At 39.5% G+C, this 20,672-nt stretch overlaps 1 protein-coding gene across 9 annotated transcripts in view; it reads right to left on the bottom strand.

The window, feature by feature from the left end:
* Positions 1 to 20,672, bottom strand: part of THRB (thyroid hormone receptor beta) — a 168,077-nt gene that overhangs the window by 91,160 nt on the left and 56,245 nt on the right. For 2 of the 9 annotated variants that reach the window (XM_061464948.1, XM_061464951.1), the window contains one exon: positions 12,139 to 12,241. The exons of the other annotated variants lie outside the window; for them this stretch is intronic. The gene's annotated coding sequence lies outside the window, so the exon portion shown is untranslated. The remainder of the gene's footprint in view (positions 1 to 12,138; positions 12,242 to 20,672) is intronic. 9 annotated transcript variants of the gene reach the window in all.

The following is a 20,672-nucleotide window of genomic DNA, read 5'->3' on the forward strand; positions in this document are numbered from 1 at the left end:
GGGCAGGATCACCTCCTTCGACCTGCTGGTCACGCTCCTTTTGATGCAGCCCAGGATACGGTTGGCTTTCTGGGCTGCAAGCGCACACTGAAGCCGGCTCATGTTCATTTTCTCATTGACCAATACCCCCAAGTCCTTCCCCGCAGGGCTGCTCTGAATCTCTTCCCTGCCCAACCTGTAGCTGTGCCTGGGATTGCTCCGACCCAGGTGTAGGACCTTGCACTTGGAATGCAAGGGTAACTCAACGGTATTGATGATTTTAGTTTACTACATATCTTTCTCATGTGTATTATTCAGTTCTTCTTTTCCTCACTGATTTTATACCCTTTGTCAGGAACTGTTACTGGTTAACCTGTCTCGCTGATACTACTACAAGCAAGATTAGAATCAGTTTTTCAGATTTTAACTGGAAGGCAGCTAGTGACGGAAAAAAACACATGAAGATCTTAATCAAGAAAATCTTGAACATAAATTTAAAAATGGCTCACACAATGCAGCCGTTATGTTACAGAATTACTGTACGTTATACACATCACGCAAATGCTGCTTATACTTTGTTTTACTGACATGCTAAATTACCAGCCTTGTTCACTATAACACATAATTTAAAAGTATCTGTTCAGATGGGACAGCATAACTACATTTATTACACACATGTAGGCACCTGTGTTATAAAACATATCAACTGTGCCAGAATGACCGTACTGGAATCCTCTGGTTCTCATCCAAGAGGAAACACATTGAAAGCTTCACTGAATTGCCTTTAAAAGCCTCCAATTCTATAATGAGGAGATCACCAGCCAAAGCAAAAGACATTTTATGACCTGCTCATCTCCATGTTAAAAAGACTAAAGAAAAAATACTAAGTTTTGGTCATTCTGCCCTTATTACATCAGATGAATACCAAGATTAACACTTTTTTTCTTGTGAGAAGTGGTTGATAACTTTGCTGCCAATCTGGTCCCCTTTTACATAAATATTTAACTCCTAGAGGAAAAAATCAAAGGCAAAAGCATGAAAAGAAAATAAAATCTCACTATCAATTAAGTAACACAAAGTTTACTACACTCTACTGCCTGTTTCCAGGCACTGCCCCAGCATGAGGGGGCATCTCCCACAGAAGACAACCTTCTAGAGCCACTGCTGGAGGTCAAGTGGGACATGACACCCTCTGCAACATCTCAAGTATTACTGGGCATCAGCATGTTGGCAGCTGAACTGAGACATTAGTTAACACTCCCAAACATGAGACTGCAATCAAAGCCACACTTCATGATTCAGATTTGGTATTGAAAAGCCTCCTCCATTAGGAGTCTCATGGGATTCACTGATGACAGTAACCTCTAGGGGATTCCACACAGGCCACACCAGCAGATGAAAGGACACTTCCAAAAGCTTTTTGTGACTTTGCCTACCAAGATATCTGTCTTGATCAGAGCATACTTTGGTGCTGTTGTAAACAGACTGGCCAGTATCTTTCCAAATACCATAGTTTAATAAAATGAATTGAGACTAGATGTTCAAAACCTGCATTGTGTTTGCTTTTACTCATTGTTCCAAGTTCATTTTTCTGACAGGCAGAGTTTTGTTTCAGGGTATTGCTATGGTGTACAGAAGATAATCTGCCAGATAGATTTCAAAGTTGTCTTTAGCTTCAAAGGTCAGTTACTCCAGCTCTACAGCCAAGCTCTCACACTAAGCCGAAAACTCCTTATGAAATGTTCAGTGATTAAGAAGGGTGTGTACATGCAGAAGATTTAATAACATTGTCTCCTGGCCAGACCAGTTCGAACAGCCCTTCTTCACATTCGTACCTTTGCTTAAATATTTCACCAGTATGGTACAGACGTATTGTACTATCACTTATTCAAAGTCAGTGAACAAGTGAACGATTATTCAGATAGAAGAACAGAGGGAAATACAGACTAATTATGGTGTGGTGTAATGGCCTTTACCATGTGAGTTCCAAATTCTTCTGGCAATGGCAAACAACGATAGCAGGCATTCAGAAATTTTGTCAACAATATCATTAGATTAAAGACTGATCAAATGGATTTCTCTATAGAAATTCATGAGCATGGAAATACATTTCCATTCCTACTAAGCACAAAGATGTTTTCTTTATTTAGTGCTAAGCTGAACAATGGACCAATTCAGTCTCAGGGCAAGACTGATTTCCAGAGGTCCTGAAAACAAACACTTCAGTAGACAAGTATTTTGATGTCTCCGTCATGGGAGAAATAACATGGGAGGAGGTAGGAAGGAAGTGAAGACATCCTTGAGGTGTCCCTTGCAGGACACTGAGAGAAAAATGAGTGAGAAGTGGAAAAGATGCTTTTGGGCAAAGCATTGCATGAGTGTAATGAAGTTCTTCTGAAAGTATACTAATAAAGTTTTAGTGGTACTGCCTTTTTTTTTTCTTTCTAATTTCACCACATTAAAAGAAGAAAAAACAACCAAGAAAATCCCCAGAATCTTAAAAATCCCTCTTTCCTCAGCATTTGTGAACAACTTAAGGAGAAAATTCTGATATTATAAATAAGATGATTGCTACACACTGAATGGTCCACAGACAGCAGTGACGCATTTCTAATGATGATACGCTTCAACCTTAGGCAAATAATTCCAGATTATTTTTTTTTCTTTTACAATACCCACGAAGGAAATAATTACTGATCTAGATAAATATCTCAAAGTTCAGTTCAGAGCCTTACTTAGATTTTAAACTTTGTTTTGCCTTTTGCTTTTAGGGCTAATTTATCTTATTATCCTCCTTCTCTAGTAAGGCTGTGTATTAAAATTTTGTGTCCTTTTCTATATGATAATTATATAAAAAAAAAATAATTAAGCACACTATGATGGTAAAAGAAAACCTGAACAGACTGCCTTGCAATACATAGATTGCTTTGGAAAGCTGCAATAAGAGAATAAAATAGAAGCATTGTTAATAAGTTTAGCAGTGAATAATCACAGGTCTAAGAATTATCATCTTCTGGTAGTGCCTGAGTTAACAAGTAGGATAATAAACCATCTCATTTTTGAATAGCATTGTCAATCAATTTTAAGCAAATATTTTCATGCGATTGTTCCTTTTTAAGAGTTTCGTGGAAACTGGAAATGGGAGGGTTTTCTTTTAAAGATTTTTCTCTGTTGTGAACAGGCAGTAATGGTGTTAGTGCTCCTGCTCAAAAGAGCTTCAAATCTGCTATTTGCTATGAAACTGCAAATGCAAATCTGTGAACTTCTCAAAACATAAGAAGAAACAACTCAACTGAAAGCTGATACTTGGCAACTCCAAGGAGATTTTTTTTCCTATGTCTAAAAGTTTATGCATATCATTACAGTCACAATATAATTATTGCTTACTTTGCACTTTTACAAATGGGGGACAATATCAGAAGTCAGTACCCCTGACTCCCAATATATTTTCTGACATTCATAATGCTTATAACCAACATAAGATCCTTATGACTTCCTCAAGTATCGCATAGTAAAAATTACATGAATACCTATTAAACTAGGTAACTAAGTTCTGATCACAACAAAGGTTTTATGTGTTTTCAAAGGAATTCTTTCTTGTGAAAAACATTAGGATTTTTTTTTAACATATATACAACTGTTAAATCAAGCAGTTCACCACGAACAGGATCCTGCAGTTTAAACTTATTTTTTGAATGAAAGGTGAAAAATCTTTTGCACTAAATAACAATATAACACTTTATTAATCTGCATTATTCAGTTAATTTACTAAGGACTGTTCAGCTATTTGTAGTGCACTTGATCTGCATTATCCAAGGGTCATGCACAATCTTGACAACTAGGAAAGGCAAATCCGTTCTCCAAGATACTAGAAAGAATAGCAAGAAGCGCCACATATCCAACAACATCAGAGAACTTCATGTGGTAGTAGCAAGGTCAAATACACTCGAGGTCCAAATCTAGGTGAAAGCCTGCTGTTTAAACAGCCCTGGTTTAGATGTGTAAAAAACGTAATCAGTGAACACTGACCCTTTAACTGTTTAGGGCAAATGGTATTATTAAATCGCGCTCCCATTTAATCTCATTTGTAAATAAGTAAGTCTCAAAAACTGTTCTCCATTTCAGTAAAATCAATTTTATTATCTCAGTGATGAGAGTGATTTTTTGCCAGCTGCAACTGAAATGGCTAAAATTTGAATACCTTCAGAGATCACCAAAACCTTCAGCAAAAAATTCAGGTTTTCTGTTCAACTACCCGGCAAGTATCTCAAGAGTAGTAATTGTCTATCTCTTGCTATAGGGTGCAGAAAATGTGTATCTGTGTTACACTATACAAAGTCGTATGGGTTTAATTATCACCACATATGTAACAAAGTGGTTTTCAGGTTACTGTAAATTCTTACTAAAATAATGAAATTGCTTGTAGAAGTGCAGACAGATAACATAATGTAATGTTACCCTACTGATGTGTCATTTGAATGCCACACAAGCTAAAGAAATCTGTCATAACGCCCCACACAATGCAGAAGAGTCAAATGCTTTATTTTACCTGTCAAACAATTACTTCCTGCTTTTTTATCACTGAAAGTGAGTGCATAAATACTACGTTTACTTGCAACAAAATGACCTGGAATTCAGAAAATTCATAGCTAACACAGATAACCTAAACAATGTTTTCTTGTAGAATTAATGAGAAGTCACATGCCCAAGCACAGGACAGAGTTTCTGCAGTGATTGCACTGGATTTATTTTAAGCCATGTTCACCCTGCATGAAACAGTAAAGTTACAAATTAGAACATCAGGACATCTCTGAGCTCCAAGGATAAAATAAGGCGTCAAAGAATCAAAACCAAAAGGACTATTTTAGCTTCAGATGTACTTTTCAGGAACCAAGCTTGCTCTGCATTTTCATTACAAGCTGCTGACACCCTCCATGGGAAACGCAGTTATTTTAGACTTTACTGCAGCAAACAGCAATGGCAATTCCCTCTTAAGTGCTCGCTCCGTGCTGGGATGACCTGTACATTTTCTAAAAGGGAAGTGTAAATACTGCATACAGCCATCAACACTGACTCATCATTCCTGTGGACTCATCATTGCCTCCTTTCCACACAGCCACTAGACCTGCCTGCAAACCGTGGGATGCCAAAAGAGGAGGAAGATTCCGATACCAACTGCTCCCAGTCTGCCTCTCCAGGGATGAGCAACCCAGACACTCTGCGCAGAGGAAGGTTGCACAGGAACATTCCCCTCAGGGGAAAGGTCTGTTTTCATCACGCCTTGGTTTCAGCCTGACCACCCATTTGTACAGGAGACAAGCCCCAGCCATAAACTAGCAGAAACACCATCTAAAACACTCCGGTCACAGTTCCATCACAAAGTGTAATCACCCTGCTGTGGCAGATTATCACCTTGTAACATGGGGACTCAACAGCAATCATTTTAATGAAACTAGAGTAATTTTATACATACATATATATATAAAATAAGATTTCAGGTAAATAATAAAATTAAGTTGAATCCAAACACTAATGAAAAATTATGTGCACACAGTATCACCATTATCAATAGAGAACACCTCTTACGAGGTCACAACTAGCGAAATGCTCTTGGCAGTACTTACCCAGTTCTAATCAGCAGGTGGAGTTTAAAACAAACAACTCAAAACAAAAAGACAAGACACTAATAAAAAAACCCAAACAACCCAAAACAACCCCAAATAAAAACCAAAACAACCTCAAGAACAATAGGAAGCAGTGTCATCTCAATGAAAGTGATGATTAAAGCTTTTTAACTCAATTATGAACCTTCCCAATTATTTACTGTTACACTGAGTAACACCCTGAATTTAGCAGCAGCACAGATGCAATCTGCAAATAGGAAGTATAACACAGATTTCAAACAAAGGGCAATTGTCACAGTGAGAAGCCTGCCACAGATAATCCATTATTGCAATAATGAATGATCTGAGTCATAAAGTGGCAGCAGCAATGTTTCTGGCTACAATCACTTGTGCACATAAAGCACACCTGGGTGTTGTACCCAACAAACAGATCCTTAGTAATGCTATGTGGTTTTATAAAGAGAAAACCTTGAGACAGTACAGCCAGAGTTAAGAGGTAATTAATTTCTCTATCATTATGTGTTTCTTTCCCTTCTTTGGGAAATACACTTACTCCTCCCTAGCACATTTTGCTTTCCACACTAGGCTAAACCACTTACAATAATTCAGGATGCAACCTTATGCAGCCATAAGTACTCAAGTAGCACTAACCCATGCCCCAAGAAACTCAGGCTGGGTGGCCAGCACACACAGGTAACCCACATCCACTACAGGTACCAAGCAGCACAGCTGCCTTCACAGTCCTTGTTTGAGCAAGGTACCAAGGTGCAGCAACACGTGCAGAGTGAGGCTGCTCTGTGTTTGTGCAACTGCTGCTCATAAACAAGAAACCAACTCAATCTAACTGCAGAACTCAGCAGCACTGTAATTTACCAAACTTTTCCCAGTCCTGGGCAGCCAGGAGTCCAGAAAGTGATAAAACAATTAATTAAAATTAAAAACCTGAAGCCTAAGAGAACACACAAGTGTATAAAGTAAATGAAGTTTCTTTACAAGCATATTCCCAAGCTGAACACATGTTTTAGTTTGAAACAGAGGAAGTGTTTTGCAAAAGCATTATGTAGATCTGAAGCTGCTTTCATGTAACTCCATTTATTGGTGAAACACGTTGTATCATGTTTGTAAAATATCAGAGAGATAAAAGTATAATCATTGAGATATTTGCATATTTTGTAGTACAAAGAAATAATGTATGCCAACAGAATATTTGTTGTCCTATTACCTTCAAACAAAATAAATAAGGAAAATAAGGAATAAGGGTTGATTTATTACTGTGCGTCTCAGGATGCAGAATGATAAAATTTCACTGACTACTTTAAATGAAGGTCCAGTAAAAATAACGGAAAAAATCCTATTAATTTCATAATTCAGGACAAATAAGTGGTATGAAATTTTTATTAAAACAAGTTTTATTAAAATGCTGATTAATATGATTTATGAATTTACCTTATTTATTGAAAGCATTTAAAGGACTGACTTCTAAACTGTACTTTCTTCAACCTGCACTTTAAAGAAGGTTTATGCATACCATACCCTTCATAAATAACAAAGCAACTGAATGTGTTGTACTGCAAACCCCAGCAGCACCTCTGCCTCAGGACCCGGTCACCCACCTTTGTGTTCTGCTGCTGCAGCCCCCCATGTCTCCTGGTCAGTTTGATTTTTTACCCCACTGTTATCACTGGGACCCTTTCCAGAACCTGACTGCTCTAATTGCAATCTCCCAACCTTCATGCTTAATAAACTGCAGATCAGTTTGTAGACCCTTCCAAGGTAATGTTGGCCTCAATCAGCTAAAAGTTTTCTCCCCTCCCTTGTGTCTCACTGCAGAAGGCGAAGTGGGGAAAAACAGGAGGAAGGAAGAGGAAAAGAAACTTCAGCATGCACACATACATACATGCATACACATGTACATAAATGTGTATTTATGTGTCTGTAGTATACCTAAAGTCTGATTTACAAATATGGGATGAATATCTAAATTAGGAATGAAAGGTGAATTCCTGAATCCACAGAAGCATTAGCTGCTTTGGCTAATGACTCCAAGTTTTGCTTCCGTTCACATGAGGCAGTTTTGGAGCAAAGCTCACTGGTAAACCAAATCCAACAGCTGTGTTTTGATTCAGTATGTTGGTCATATCCAGAAGTCCCATGAAAATTCTCTCAACAAAACCCAATGCCCATGAGGGACATGAGAAAGGTGTGCTCACCACTGCAGGGTTTAGTGCTAAGGGAGCAAACAAAATTGTACATAAAAAGATCATATGTAGTAGTAATATCACACTTATAGTGCTTAAGGGATTTAAGAGAATCACAGAATCGTTAGGGATGGAAAGGACCTTAAGATCATCTAGTTCCAACCCCCTTGCCATGGGCAGGGACACCTCACACTAAACCATGTCACCCAAGGCTCTGTCCAACCTGGTTTAACACCGCCAGGGATATAAATCAATTTTAAAATAGTTTTTTCAGGGATGGCAAGTAAATTAAGAGCGTTTCTTTCAAGTGCTACAGCTAAGGCCATACAACTCCATGTGTAGATATCCCTCAGAGTAAGAACATCCTTTCAAAGTTAAAACCAAATCTACTGTGAACAGAGATGAGATTAAACCAAAATAAGACATTCTCAATGTCAGCCTATTCCTTCATAATTCCAGAGGTGTTTTGGAATGTCAAAGACCAACCACAGATAAATAAAAAGAAAGAGCAATTCCCAACTATGTATTTTTATTTTCTCATTCCCTTCCATTAATATTCTCCCATAAATGCCATTGAATTAAAATATCTTAGACCTCATCTTAGCAATAATAGGGGCAATTCTGTGAAATAATATTAGTTGTGAAAACATTCACGGGTTATTGTTCTATTTATGTGTAACTTGAAAAGAAAGCATTTTTACAGTAGAAGCATAACCCCAAATAAAATGACTGACAAAGTCTTAAATTCCAAAAAGCAGCAACAAAATCCTGAATCTAATTTTAAACAGTTTTTAAAAAAAGCAAGTTATGACGGGATTTCTTAACCCAAGTCATTAGTCATTAGCTGCGTTAACATTTGCAGCATGTTATGGGCATTAATCAGAACACATTTTAACTTGAGTGCAAAAGTTTGGGACCTTCCTCATATGACCTTCCTGGCGTACTGCCAAGGCTCAGCTCTTGTTGACATTTAATCTGAACATAATCCCCAAAATCTCTGTGCCATTGCTGGGTTGCATGGGAATGATTCAACAACAATGCACATGGAATTGTGCTGCGCATTTTATTCTCATCTCATGGCTGCTCCCCTTCGTTTTCAGCTGCTGCAAATTATTTGTTTGAATGCAAGTAAATAATCTATACCCTTTATTTGTTATTGAACCATATAGTACCTAAAAAAGAAAGCAAGTTTGACACTTCTTCTTTCAGTTGTTTTTCTACTAATGGCTACCATATTTTTAAGGGTCCAAACTCCAGAAAATAAACAGAATTCAGCAGCTGATGAAAAGCCTGGGTTATGAGCTGTGGTGGCTCAAACCACCCATTGATTGAACAGGAGCAAGACCACACTGCAGCAGAGGAATGAGGGTTCTGGCTGCAGGCACTTGAACTGTAGTCTTCTGAATGAGCAACTGCCTTTACAAAAACATACACTTAAACAGGTTTTTCATATTCAAAGATGCCTCTGATCTCTGAAGCCAACTGCCTTTTTGTTATGAATGCTGTGAAAAATCAGAGTCCAAGATATCCACATTTGTGACTTCTGGCACTTGTGCAAGGGTAGGGGTGATTAAATGATGTCTGAACAACACTAATTAAACTGAGGCAACACAGCAATTTGTCCTGCAGGAAAACATGGAAAAGGCTAAAAATCACTGCAACAAGATAAATGTGGATCTCATTGTTCTCTGTGTGCTAAGAATTTCGCAAGTATTTTTTCCCTGCATTCAGAATTTCCCCCCTACACTCAGAAAAGACCTAGGTAGGCAAAGCAGAGTGCTGACTTTAATCTTGCTAATGCAGGTCATGAAAGCACTAAATCATACAGGAGTATGAGCTCTGGTATGGGATGGACAGACCTACCCATTGACCTGCATATTTAGTTCAGCAACAATTTAAGTGTCATTATAGTTCAAGTGAGCTAGCTCTGGTCTATCTACATTTGCTGTGGTCCAATTTCTGCTTGAAGCAGAGTTTGGCTCTTATTGAGACTTCTTATTTCCTGAGTGATACCAACATTTTCCCCTCCATAAGTAAAGGAAGTAAATAAAATGAACAAGAAAAATTATTCCCTGCAAAAGATTAACTCAGTTTAAGAAACTGTGAAAGGATGACAGATAAACTAACCTTAAATTTTATAAACTTTTAGTTTGCAGCAGGCTTGCTTTGTTCAGCATTCTCCCTGTGCATTAACACCTTCCCACAAAGGCATTTCCTACACAGTGTGGACCAAGCTACAAAGGACCATAATTCCATGAGAAAAGTGTTCTGAAGCATTCATAAATATTATTACCACTAAGTTACTTCTAATGCTAATTTGTTCATACATATAAACACGTATCCTATTTCAAAGGTGCTCCTTTGGGTGCACCTTTGGGGTGGAGAGGACCTTTCAGTTCTTCTTCTGCTCTTTATAAAAGCTGAACTTCCCAGGAAAAATAGGAGCTACTCCTTTGGTCCTCTGTTTCCTACAACAGTGTGGCTTGATCCAACTAACAGCTACTTAAGTCAGTGTGGAGCTGTTAAGTGTTTGGTTTAGGCCATGTAAGAGGGAGAAACTGAGAAACATGCTATTACCTGGCCTTCAGCCAGTTACAGTGCCACCACTAATGAGTGGCTGCTACAAGACCTTTTGAAACAGTCATGTGTGAGATACGAATCAATAAACACAATGCAAACCCCATCCCTATCTCACAGAGGGGAAAAATCATTGCAGCTTTATCATAAATATTTTTAGGTGTTTTGGTGCCAGCCTTCTGCCAGAGGAATTCAGTGATAGGGAAGGGCAAGGTCTGTTTGCAATGCAGCCCTCCCCAGGGAGGTGCATTTCACGGCTCCCAGCCAAAGCCTCCAAAACGCCTCCAGGGTAGCAGTTGGGCTGGAGCTGCCCCATCACGCCCTTCCACTGCAGCCGGATTTGCCTATTTCTGCATCTGGCACCACCAAAGGCTACAAAAACTTGCAGTCAGCACAATCCCTTCCAGATTGACTTTTGAGTCTCTTCAGCTAATAAATGCTGAGAGCAGTACATAGGCTGGCAACAACTGTAAGCACAGTTTACACAGGAGGGTCTCCACCTCTCAGTCTTTTTCATGAGAATTTCTGCATGATTACCATCATGGCCCTCATCAGCCTCAAAAGCAAACTGGCCACCAAACCAATTTTTAAAAATGCCATTTCACCTAGCACTGACACAACAAAATCCTTTTTGCTCAGTGTTTCCAAACACCACAGTAACAGTGCTATACTCAGAGCGTCATGATGGAGAGAAGCTATGCTGCTTAGTCCAATGACTCAATAGTGGTTTCTAACTTTGCTGCTGCAGAGGCACCAAGAACGCCTCGAGAGCTTACATCGTGATGCTAAATACATGTTCACTATGCAGCTAATCCTATTGTTTTCAAGACAAAACAACAAGTCTGTGCAGCCTACAGCTACTAGTGATGTACATCCTACTTGTGCACCATGTACTACCTAAATGAAGAAGTACTTTCTGTAGTGAAATGCTTTTAATAACATCTCCCTTTGCAACCAAAAACTCAGACAACAGAAAAAAAAAATCAGAAAGAAAGCAACCAAGGATTATAAACAATATTACATATATAGGTGTATCTCACACGATTTATGGAACACAGGCAAAACATCAGCAGTGCTCAGGAATTCCATGATCCCTTCCAACAGAGAACTGCAAAGGGCCTTTACAAACTAGAGGTCCTAGAGACAATTAAGCACTACCTATTTTCATGTAAAGTGTTGCAAAGCCTGAAGAGTGAACTAGGGGTGTGAGGTCAAAAGAAACCCCAGACACACGTGCAAGCAAATCTGTATGTGCAATTACCACTGCCCTGTGCGATAAGTAAAAATATACATAACAGAACAGTCATTATTTCTCTAACTTTCTGTTGTGGGCCTTCGACAACAGTGGCTTTGTTATGAGCTTGCAAATTAGCTGCATGATGGAAGACCACTCACTTGAAAGCTCATTCAAGTTCACAAGGTTGGGTTCTCTTGTGTTGCTAGCTTGATGTAAAACTTGGTTTGTGCCCCTAACCTGGCTCTTATCCAAAGAGAAAAGATCTCAGAGGTATGGAGTGGTGCTGTGAGCCTGAGCAGATGGCCCACAGGCAGTCAGAGGAGACAGCTCGATATCATTAGGGATAACAATGCTACCAATGCACATAGGAAGCAAAAGCTTGCATTTCAGCATCCTCCTCAAATGCTAAGCCTGAGAGAGACTGTCTAGTGTCTAGCACCAGGATCCAGAGGCTCTGGGGGGAAAGGCACAGCCAGCTCATATCCACATCCCTACACTCTTTTCCCCTGCAAAATATGGTTACCTTTTCAATAATGCCTGCTGAGAACAGTCCCTCGCCATCCCGCCACAGGTGTCATCTGGGGGTGTGCTAGCTGGCACGGGCCAAAACCATATCACGGAATGTGCTAGAAATGAAACAATACGGACAATCATAAGATACAAGTCCTGGCCCTGATTAACTTACCAGTGCAGAAAAAGCAGTGGTGAAGCAAAGTGGAAGTGTAGTCTTTCAAGCCTGATGCTGCAGTTAAAATATAAACATCAGAAACAGGGCAGTACCAGCAGGACCAAAGACTAAAACTCCAAAGTTTAGACTCGTAGCCACAACACAATCATGTCAGCACCACAAGAAAGCAGGAAGCTTTCAAATAAATTCTAGACACTAAGTCAAATAATTCTCAGAAAATAAAAAGGCTGTGAGTGCCACAATACATATCAGGGTGCTGGCAAAGGCAAAGTGTGAAATGGGTGCTTTCCAGCATTCAGTTTAGGAAGACAAACATTGTTTCACAAATTCACTGTAGCCCTGCATATTTCCAAACTCCTTAACTCACGCCAAAGGGCTTGGACTTTCTGAACATCCTGTTCTGTTTCCTCCACTGCTAGTCTGAGTCCTCAGTGCTAAATGTCTTTATTTCACAGCCACATTTTCTATCATTTTATTCCAAACTCCTCATTCTGTAGGCTTTGTATTTTACCTCTGGGTTAGAGTGAAGACAAGCAAATTAATGAGAAGTCTGAACAGCACACTCAGTTACACCTATATTAAGAGCTTTCCACAGCAAGCATCCCAGGGCACTGTATAAAAATAAAACTGCACAAATTGCACTTGAAGCTAACAAAAAGCTTGTGGACTCTGGCATGCCTTGAAGCATAAAGATTGATGATTAAATGATTCCACAGTTCCCAAAGTCTCAGAGCCACATGAACACAGACCATTTTACCTGTCATTGCCTGGATGCATTAGCAATCTGCCTGGATGTAAAGCTGAGACATCTCCATGACGGCCTACTGGCAGGAAAAATATTCCCCCCTGACAAGGGCAGGAAAACAACTTTAGCCTACAATCGGGAGCTGGCCATTACAGGGATTTCCTAACTAACTGATTGCAATGCCTCCTGCACCTCCTCCTTTCCCTCTTCACAGCTGCAAGAAGTTCAAGGTATAGTGGTTTCATGAGAGTGACTACAATAGCAAAGGCTTGGGCATAGATAGGAACATCCTCTCATCATCCTAATGACTTTCAGCTCCCAAATCCACTGCTCTTGAGACTCCACCAACTCCACAAAAAACAGAAGCAAAGACTTTGGCATGGCTGACATGCACACTAGGCCCAGCTCATCCACCTGTACAGATCTACTTCCTGGCTGCTGGGCTAAAGTGACACGGGAGAAGGCATTTCTCTTGGTATGAGAGGAACTGCTGGCACTGAAGTGCTGCTGATGGTGTGGAACACAAAACAGTCCACTTGCTTCCTACTTCTCTGATGTGAGACTTCCCTCTTGGTTCCTTCCTATTCTTTCCCATGGCAGTGTTTCAGGCCAAGTGGAAAACATGCAGTCAGAGATACAAAGAAACAACTGTGACCTTATTTGCCTTAAATAACTGCATTTCCACGCTGTCTGGTCAGGGTGCCCAAGCAGACACCGGGCACAGCAGATGCTCCCATGGGAATCTTAGACCCTGATAATACCTCCAAAGTGCCCCAGTAAGCTATATGGGTGACCCTGCATTTGGTCTCACTCTCATCAGGAGCTGTTGCTGGTTGTCAGTACCTATGTCACCAGCACAGCTACAAGCAGCAGGCACAATCCTGCTGTGCTCCAAAACCCCATGCCCTTCATACAACCCTTTTCCAGGAATCCTCACTTCCAGCTACAGGGATGGCCACAATGCTGTCTGGTAAGCACAAATCCTGTGTGAAGCTCCCACTTAATTTCATCTTGCCCTGCAATTTGAGGCAGAAATGGTTAAAGCAGTGTACAGATAACAAGCTGGTCCTTGCTGAGATTTACTTCCCTCCTTGAGATAATTTAGGAGAAAAGAACCAAGTTAGGAGAAAAGAACCATTTGCAACCTCTTCAAGCAAGATCAACTTTGGCTTGCAAACCATATCAAAAAGCAGTTGTAGCTCATGCTAGACCAACCCTACTTTAAAATTATGAATTTATTAACACTCGCTAAAGAGGGAAAGGATATAAATGGCGCAAATGGTAAGTGGACAGTAGGCTGTGGCTGCAGCAGTGAAGTCAAGCTAAGGCCCCGGGGCCATAAAAACTTAAAGCTGTTCACATTATTACTTTGTGAGCAGCTGAGGTGATCACCAACACATGCACATTCTAGAATTTACAGAATTAAAACAAAACTTGAAAAATGTTATGGCAGCCAACACAGTGACATTTGTGAAGAGTATTGACTTCAGAGAGTTAGCTAAAACCAGAGCTACAAACTAATGAGGGGGACATGGAATAACATCAACGTAAGAAGAACCAGAGGTCCTGAACAGTGCTGGAATCCCATTTTGAAACTAGTTCAAGAATATGTATATAAAATCAACCAAACAGACAAAGCCAATGCTTCAATAAAGAAGGCCTGAAGGGATAAGACTTCAAGTGGACACTGCTTGAGCAAGGAACACTTTCCTCACCATCTGGCTTAGAAAACATGGATTCCAGAGTGGCCTTCTAATTTCCAACAGGAAAACAGGGAAACTATTTTAAGTAAGCATCAGTAAAAATAAAATCAGAGACGCAGTGAAAGGAAAAAAGAAAGTGGTCAGTGATACACACAGTATTATTTTGTTATTTGTACTTTTAATGCTATTTATATTTGAAAGCTTTCCCTTTGAGACACTGACAGGTGGGCTTCCACATTCATCAGCCTGGGATTTGTCCAACTACCCAGTATTTATGGAAACATGCAAAGGCCAACAGAAATAAAAAATACATTCAAATTAATTTCTGTCACAATTAGGGATTATTACTATCAACTCCCATTCAAGTTCAGCCACATATGAACAAAACATTTCCCAGCATCACACTGATATACATTTCAAATGCTCTCCATGAAATCCTACTCCAGCAACATAGCATACCATGAAAAAAACTAATGCAAAAGTTTGACATGGTCTGACACAACTCAAGTTGTCTGGAGATAAGCTCTTTCAGATGAACTTCTTGTGTGGGCTTAATTCCCCAAAGCCAAATACTTAACGTCATTCAGGACACCAGCGCAGCACGTGTGATGGAAGGGACACGAGGAACCTGTACATCAAATCACGACACAGCAAATCTGGAGGAGAGCATCCGTGAGAGTGGGATGACTGCTGCGAGAATGATAGCATGCTGAAATACCCTGCACAGTCCTTTCCCAAAACATAGCATTTGGCTCCTCAGAAGCTACGGCATTTGAAATCGGAAGTGCAGCTCCTCTTGCGCATCTCTGAAGTTCGTCAGAAAACACTATGAGTGTGATTAAGAATCAATCACATTCATGAACCCATTTAGAAAATGAGAGCTAAGATGCATGCTGCTTCTCTAGTAACCTGGATGATCTAACTTAGTTTCAGAATCAATTGGCTGCTTTCTGCTCAAATTGAAATCTGTAATTAGCGTTGTCCATGTGTCAACACTGTTTAGCTTAATTAGCTAAGCTTCTTCTCTAGCAGACCTTTCCCTGATCTATTTATTATGAACTATCTTATCATGCCTCAGGCTTTACTTTGCTAGCCTATTATGCTAACATACAGGCTCTCAGAAATACTTTTCTTTCTGTACCTGTCCTCGTTTGAATTGCTCTTGAATTCAAAACCCAGAATTACATACAACGCAACACATGGCATTTCATTTTATATGCTTTTCTTCAATGACTGTAAAATTTCCATGCCTTCATCACTTTCACATTACCCCTATTCCACTCTAGATCCATACTGATCTTTCCAGGGCAACATTACTGGAGATTTGCCTTGTTTTGATACAAGTTTCAAGTACTTTTAAAAATATTTTCTCTACTTTTAAATGTCTTAGGCTTTTTAGTCCAGCCAATTTAACTACCTACCAACATTACTACCTTGTTTCCTTAATTTCAAAGCCTATTCTTTTGTTAGAAGGAGCTATGTTTGCTTGTGTTTGTATTGAATTTAAACAGAAATAATTACATGTATGTTTCATCCAAGATCATTTAGTATGATCAACTCCTCTATAGTATCTTCATGCTACATGAAAATGAAAACTGAGAGAGCACATCAACATCTCAGTTCAGAATCCCTTTTTAAGAAGTCACATTCATTGCCTGTCACAGCTGGCACCCAAGGCAGTCAGTGTCCTAAGCTTCCAAGGGATTGCATCTACTGAGCCATTTACAGCTGTATTTCTACAAGCAAAATAAACATGGCCAAGACTGCTGAGGCCAACTGGCATAGAAAGGTGCCATGCTATTAAATTCTCTCACCTTCCAAAACAAGGTGGCTATTTTCAAACTGCCTACTGGGAATAATCCCACAATAATTTTCAGACTTTACCTGGGAATATTTCAAGTGAGTTCCTATAAATATAAACCAAAAGTAGGCCAGTTAACAGTACAGACAACTGATATCCAGGGCCTGGAAATGCTTCCAAGCACCATTTAATTTACTAGTACATTTAATTTATATGCATGAAGACCTCTTAATGCCTGCACCACCTTGAGTTTTTCATGACTCTTTCCAGATCTTCATTAGCTTGTCATTCTATCCCCTGTCTTCTCAGAGATCAAAGTAATTCTACTGATATCAACCACATCAGCAACAGCTTTAAGGAGACTTTTCTCTGGCTTGACATATTAACCTCCATTTTGTTCCAACAGGGACACAGATCTTTGTCTCAAGTTTCTTCAGGACTGTTTTCAGCTTTAAGTCTGAATAGTATTTCTTTGCTCCTGGAAAACAAAACACTGCTCTTTCCCCTAGCTAAGCCCTGCTGGTGGACATGTCTTTCAACTTATAGGAGTCTTCAGAAACACACATCTGCATCTTCCTCATAGCATGATAAATGCCAGATCTCATGGGGCTTTTCCCCTTCTGCTGCTCAACTATCTTCTATTTTCTACAGTTCTTCTGTAGAAACACATCCTTGTTTCTCCTTAGCCTCAAGTCTCTAGCTATGTCCATCTTAACCTAGTTTTTTTCTGGTGCCACTCTTCTTCTTTAGTGTCTGTTTCTCCCTTTTTCACCTGAGTTCTCCATTGTAACAGACTTTCACTTGATTTCTCCACTACCAATTCGTGACAGCCTTCACACTGCACATGCATCTGTGGCTGGCTTCCTCAAAGACCTCTCCCTTCCAACTTGTATTTTTATATACAGTTGTGCATCCACATCACCTCAAGTGCTTCTTCTTTTCCCTCATGTATTTAGCTCCCTGCCTTTAGCTGCATTTAAACTACTTAGATATTCTCTCTCCTGACTTCTGTCAAGTGACATTTCTATGTAAAAGTAGATCCTATCAGGTAACATTGAAGAAAGTAAATCGCTTATTCCTGCATCCAGTCTCAGTGTCTTTTCTGCTATCCTTCATTCAGTGCTGCATCATTGCACATCCTTCCTGTCTCTGCCTTCAAGGAAAAATAAAAGGCCCAGAGAAAACCCATCCAGACTAAATTTTCAGTAAATGCTAGCTTCTTCTGGACACTGACTTCTTAAATTTTTGGACACATCTGAAAGGCAGTTATCTGCCCAGCCTGAACCAAGCTCTCTTAGACGAAAGGTTTCAGTTGTGACCAAGGGTAGAAAACCTCTTTCATATCCTTCAGCTATGAGAAGTTTAATTCACTGACAACTGCAAATAGGTCCTGCAAGCAACAGGGAAGGAAAAAGAAGAAAGAGTAACTACAATGTAGGGCAGGAATTATGGTACATGAAGCTACAACTTAAAGAAATATGGATACCTATCTAAGTAGAAGAAAATGAAAGAAGTAGTGGGAAGAATTTCATGTTAAAGATCAGTAAGTCCAGTTTGACTAATCTTCATTGTCTGGTAAGAGGCTAGGTGTCAAGAGATAACTCCTCAGGCTTGTGAAATAGAGGGGAAAAAAAGTTGACAAGAACCACATATACAGAACATAATTATTGGAGTTTTCTGCAAAACTGGAAATAATTGCAGAAGCATGTGGCTAAAAAGTAAATATGATTCAAGGGCTTAACTAAGACATCTTTTTGCAAATCAAAGCACAGACTCCAACCCTTGATTATTCCAATCAAAGTGTGAAACCATATTAAAGAGTTGGATCATACAATCTATACTACACTTTATTGTTGTCCTGGGTTCAGCAGTAGCAGTCATTTTTCTCCTTAGTAGCTGGTGCAGTGCTGTGGTTTTGACTTTCAGCCTGGTAACAGTGCTGATAACACCGATGTTTTTAGTTACTGCTCAGCAATGTTTACTCTGACCAAGGACTTTCTGAGTCTCATGTTCTCCCAGGGAGGAGGGGAAACTGGGAGGAAGCAGAGACAGGAGACCTGACCCAAACTGACCAAAGAGGTATTCCATACCACAGCACGTCATGCCCAGTATATAAACTGGGGGCAGTTACCCGGAAGGTAACTGACCAGATCACTGGTCAGTCAGGCTGGGTATCGGTCGGCAGGTGGTGAGCGGTTGTATTCTCTTCCCTTGTTATTTTCCTTATCATTATTATTATTGGTGGTAGCAGCAGTGGTTTGTGTTATACCTTAGTTACTGGACTGTTCTTATCTTGACCCGTGGGAGTTACATTCTTTTGATTCTCCTTCCCATCCCTCCAGGAGCTGGGGGGAGGAAGGGGGGAGAGTGAGAGAGAGGCTGCGTGGCTGGGTTTAAACCACAACAATTGTTTTTTTTCCCCTTGAAACAATACAGATTCTATAAGGCAAATAATAAGGACAGATCCTCAAAAGACATGAAGATGTGTAGGAACAGAATACAAAGTAGTGTCATCTGAACTTTTTTTTATCATACAATAAAAATAGCACTTTTTTTTTGAGAATTGGGAATTTACCAGTTTCACTGTTAATGCAAGGCTTTCCTGCATATTCACATGTACAGGAAAGGACAAGCAATGAACTGCAGGGAAGCCCAGTGCTCCTAATACTTTGGTTTATCTCCAGAACTTAACATCCAGCAATGCTGCTAAGTAAATAAGGCACACCAAAACACAGACAGAAAAAGTGTGCCGACTGCTTTTATGTAACCAAGCACCTGGGCACCATATTTAATTATCAGTAACTGGGATGATTTTCAAAGATGCAAATGGACAGTAAAACCCAAGTTCAAAAGATATCTGAGGCAGGCCTAAGTGATCTAATTGCTCCTGTAAATCTATAGTTCCTGAGAGCCATAAGGTATCCTTCACTGCTGTTAAAGATTTTTGAAGGAGTATCCACTATAAACACTATACTAATTATAATTAATTACACTAATTTTCTCTTAATTTCTGCAGTGATTTTCCTAATATGAAGCAGGCCAAGAATATATCCAAACAGGTATTTCCTCTGCTAGGTCACTGAAGCATGCTGTTGTACTTGACCTACCTAGCTTAGCAGACCTCTGGCTAAAACTGATGTAAGACATAAGTGAAGATGAGCTTGAAGGTTTGGTTTTTTTTCCCCAGATCATCATAAAAAACACCATGAAGACTAAAACTGCTAGACATTTCTTGCCAGAAAACATCCCTGAGACTCCAGTTGTGTATCACCACCAGTTAGGTTGCCACTACAGCAGTTCTCACACTTCACTTGACTGCACCAGCCTCCCCTGAACTAGTTGCAGAAAACGTATTAACACTTTCTGGCAGATCACATTTATCTGTGGCCAATGCAGAGACTGATCCATGAATCCTGGCAAAAAACAGGAATCTTTTAGCTGGCTTTAAAGCCACTTTTTCCTTTAATGATGTAAATGAAGGTGCAGTCCCTGCTTTTCACCAGTGCTGCCATGAATATTTTTTAGAAAGATACATTATATTAGAGGAAAACAAAAAGGAATATGTATCAGAGTAAAAAACCTACAACATTAATTCCATACTTGATATAAAACTGATGGAGATAAAACAAAGTTCAACCAGTTGATAGTTCTTTCTAAAACTTCAGAAATCTTCCTCTGATTTCTCAGTGTTGTTTTAACTTGATTTTCAGACTAATACTTTGCCAGAGGTGGTGTATAAATGTTTATGTCTCATCTAACCTGAAGTGGAAGTTGAAATTCAACAAGTAAATATGAAAATATCTGCTAGTGATTTGTACTTGCAAAATATAATCCAAATGTTTACTGCAATCCTATTTAAGAAGTTCCCAGTAGACACATTTCTGTCAATGGATTAAATACCAATAGGATCAGATTTCTGGAGAGCCAATCACAAAGGGCTAGAAAACCCATATAAAGAAATATTTGAACAAGATTCCAAAGATAAAGCTTTTTGTTATGAAAAATATTTGAAGAAGTATGCTTAACAGAGAAATGCAACCAACTGGTTCAGTATTTGTGTACTTGTTGCACATTTACACCAAGGAAAAGCATTTTTCTCACCAGTGGAAGAATTATGTGG

The sequence above is a fragment of the Pezoporus flaviventris genome, unplaced genomic scaffold (assembly GCF_033815535.1).
Source record: "Pezoporus flaviventris isolate CSIRO_AGI_PZ_B2104156 unplaced genomic scaffold, CSIRO_AGI_Pfla_v1 ptg000037l, whole genome shotgun sequence".
Taxonomy (NCBI): domain Eukaryota; kingdom Metazoa; phylum Chordata; class Aves; order Psittaciformes; family Psittacidae; genus Pezoporus; species Pezoporus flaviventris.